General features: G+C 46.4%; 1 pseudogene; it reads left to right on the top strand.

The window, feature by feature from the left end:
• The first annotated feature begins 116 nt into the window (after positions 1-116).
• On the top strand, positions 117-1359 carry LOC104615747 (annotated as a pseudogene).
• Positions 1360-4091: the final 2732 nt, after the last annotated feature.

Here is a 4091-nt window from a genome sequence, read left to right as displayed (position 1 = left end):
TTAATTTCTTACTTTTAATTATCATTACTAACTTTTTAAATTTTATTTTTTATAATAAAAGTTGTTTTATTATGTGCTGCCTTCCTGAGACAACTGCTTCCCTGTCTTATATAGGGATGAATGACCTTAAAACTGCCCCTTTGGGGAGACAAGTTTTGTTTGAATTTTTAGAAAAATATAATGCCTGACCCTCTGTACCTGGAATGGACTGGGCTCAGGGAAATCTGTATAACTTACAGAGTGTGGCTGATTGAACAAGTGCTTTGAGAAAGGATGCAAGAATAAGATCAGGAAGGGGAAAATCGATTATTAGTGCTGTTCTCGGTGCCTGTTTGGCTGCTGCTGTAGAGGCAAGGGAACGCTGCCACGCTGCAGAGTCCCAAATTGTTGAATCGCTCCAAAACCTCATTTGGTCCATTCAGGGGCAAGTGACGGATTTAAAGGAACAGCTTGAAGGAGAGAGAGACCAGGTGAAACATCTGCAGACTGCTCTGAAGGAGCAACTCCTTGCAGGCACTGCCCACGAGGAAATATCCCCAAGGTCAGGAAGTAGTTACCCTTTTGACGACTTGTAGGCAGCGAGAGTAAGAGTAGAGAAATTAGAAGCGCCCTCGCTGCGACCCTTGGTTAAGACCGAGTATATTTACAATGACGATCAAGATCAATCCCCCCAAGTCACAGCCAAGGAGGTCCCCTATGCCACCACTGAGTTGGCAAAGTTAAAAAAGGATTTTGGTTGAACCCCTAGAGAGTCAGAGATGGCGTATGTGTGGAGAGTATTGTCATCTGAGGGGATCAGATTTTGCTGAGCAAGAAGGAGGTGGAGGGGTATTGGGGACCAGGAGTATTTTTAATTACTAGGAATCACTGTGCCCCTCAGTCTTTAACCCAGAGGGTAGCCTGTTGGGTGGAGGAGTTGAAGCCCTTGGAGAGGGGGATCCCCTCACAATTATGGGAACTGTCAATCAAGTGGTGGAAAATGTGCAGAAGGCAGCTTGTTTGCAGATGATGTATGACTGAAAATTGGAGCCTAGGCAGGAGTCCCCAATGATGATGCCAGTAGACCCTGAACGAATGACTGCCCTCATAAGAGGACTCCCCAATTCCTTAAAGCCAATCAGTATACAGTTACAGGGGAAAATACAAGCAATGCCTCGGGGTGAAAGGGTGGTGGCTGCTTTAGAAGGACTTATGCCCGATTGGTGCCTCTGGTCCCGAGATAGGAAAATCTGGACATGGGGGGAGGTGGCCCAAGAATTGATTAATTATGGACGCAAGTATGGCCCCATTAACATTCCAGCCACTAAAACAGACTCTAGGGGCCTGAGGCAAGCTGAAGTGAAAATGCTCTGGGGGTGATAGAAAAACATCCCTGGGAGGGAGGGACATCCCAAGTAAGCGCAGTAGCCTCTGGGCAAAGGGGTGGCAAAAAGGAATTCCACGTGATTTGATGGATGGATTTTCAACAGACAAGTTGGAAAAACTAGTGTCAGAATGGCCTGATAAATCAGCAGATACGGAGACGGGCTTTAAAAAACCCACTCCCAGTGCACTCTTTTTAATCGATTTTGTCTCTTGATATCAGAGACAAATGTCCCTCAAAATTTGCAGGGAAACTAGATTCTTCGCCCTCTGATGGTGAGTGGGGCAGGCAAAGGTTGGATATATATCAGACAGCTCACCGAAAACGGCCGGGGCGATTTACTAATTATGGGCATTGTAGGGCCAAAACAAGTCCTGGTCACATTTTTGGTAGCTACTGGGGCTCAAATTTCAGCTATTAAAATGAATAGCTTCATTTTAATAGCTGAATAGTGGGGTTAAATTTTCTAAACAGAGGCTGTTTGTAGCAGATGCATTTGGCAATGTTCAACCACAGGCGTTAGCAATGGTCAGCCTGTGATTGCCAGGGGAAGATACTGCTGCCGTGGTAGCAATGGTTGTGGGAGAATTTCCACTCACCCTCCTGGGACGTGATGTTCTGAAAGGGAGGGCCTGGATTGATAATAAAGGGAGACAGTGGTCGTTTGGCTCTCTAATGACAGATATTCGGCTGCTACAAGCCGCACCCCCACTTCCTCTTTCAAAGCTTACAAAGGTTAGGCCTTACCTGATACCCTTGGGGGTCAGAGAGGGAATTATGCTTGTGTTAGAGGATTTAAAAGGACAGGGCATCGTGATTCCAACCCACTCCACTTTTGACTCCCCGGTGTGGCCAGTACGAAAACCCAATGGCAAGTGGAGGCTGATCGTAGATTATCGTAGACTTAATGCGAATACTGGTCCACTTACGGCCACAGTACCAAATATTGCTGAGTCCTACAATCCAGGAACGAGCCCACCGATCATGGGGACGGTGCATGTTAAGGACATGTTTTTTATGGTCCCCCTACAATCTGAGCACCAAGACCGTTTTGCTTTTACTTGGGAAGCTCAGCAATTTACTTTCACTCGACTCCCACGGGGATATAAGCACTCCCCCACAGTAGCCCATCATGCGTTGGTGCAGGAGCTGGAAAGAATTCAGGTAGAAAAGGGGGTCAGTATTTACCAATATATTGATGATATACTTGTGGGAGGGGACAAGGTAGAAAGGGTTCAGATAAATCAACATAATGCAATCTCCCATCTAGAGAGTTTGGGGCTGAAGATTCAGCCTGAGAAAATATGAACACCCTCAAGTGAAGAGAAGTTTTTAGGGATCTGGTGGAAGCGGGGAATGACACGTATCCCACCAGACACCCATTCCTCGCTAGATCCGATTAAGATGCCAGAGTCAAAGAAGGATTTACAGAACGTACCGGGGCTATTGTGCTCTTGAGAAAACACATTCCTGATTTTTCAATCATTGCAAGACCCCTATATGACTTGTGGTGAAAAGGGGCTCAGTGGGAATGGACTGAGCTCCATGAGGAGGCATTGCAGTTGCTGGTGTTTGAAGCAACTGCCCATCAAGCCCTGGGTCCCATTCACCCTATGGACCCTGTCCACATTGAGTGGCGATTTGCCAAGATCGGGCTATTGATACATTTATGGTAAAAGGGTCTTGAAGGATTTATTGGGTTCTATTCTCGCCATTTTGAAGATGCATAAAAAAGATACACTGTGCGGGCAAAGGGTTTGTTTGTAGTCAGTTTAGCCTTGAGAGAGGCAGAACGAACTATTCAACAAAAGCAATAGTGCTTAAAGGCCCATTTAAGGTAATCAGAACAGTTTTGGCAGGAACTCCACCCACAGACGGGGTGGCCCAGAGAGCCTCTGTGCGGAAACGGTATGCCCAGATAGAACATTATTGTGACATTTTCACGGTATCTGAGGGGGCTGCAAAGATGTTAAACATGCAAGAGGAGAGGGGCCCAGATAGGGAAACAAGTGAACTCCCTCCTATACTAGAAGTGGCTCCTGCATTTTCTGGGCAGTTGCAGAACATTTGGTTTACTGATGCTTCTTCCAAGCAGGAAGGAAAAACCTGGAAATACCGAGCTGTGGCACTCCATGTAGACATCAATGAACAAATAATTACTGAAGGGCGAGGTAGTGTTCAAGTAGAGGAACTAATTGCAGTATGGAGAGTTTTTCAGCGTGTAGCCCAATCTGCTTCTCCTGCTTCTTCTACCTATATCTATACTGATTCTTATGCTGTATTTAAAGGCTGCACCAAATGGCTTCCGTTTTGGGAACAGAAGGGGTGGGAGGTCAGTAGGATACCTGTATGGCAGAAGGAGAAATGGCAAGATATTTTGACTATTGCTAGTCAAATGAAAATTTGCAGTGGGCTGGGGGGCTTCCCACCAACAAGATGGTACTCTTTGAGCCAGTGGAACAGCAAAGCTTATGAACTAGCCCGACTGGCTCCCCTGCAGAACACCCAAATAGCATAAGGTTGGGTACGGTTGCTAGAATGCTTACATGTAAAAAGGAAACACTCGGCGGCTAAGGACCTCTATTGCGACGCTCAAGCCCGAGGTTGGCCAGTTACCAGGGAAGAATTTAAGACCTGTGTGTCTGCTTGTGAACAGTGTTGTATCCGCTTAGAAAGACACACCCTGGAGCACAATGCCCTGCATCTGAGAGAGGGGAAAGGACTACGG

The sequence above is a fragment of the Phaethon lepturus genome, unplaced genomic scaffold (genome assembly GCF_000687285.1).
Source record: "Phaethon lepturus isolate BGI_N335 unplaced genomic scaffold, ASM68728v1 scaffold7600, whole genome shotgun sequence".
Classification (NCBI taxonomy): Eukaryota; Metazoa; Chordata; class Aves; order Phaethontiformes; family Phaethontidae; genus Phaethon; species Phaethon lepturus.
The sequence above is the reverse complement of the archived record's forward strand: the minus strand, read 5'-3'. Positions and strand labels throughout refer to the sequence as shown.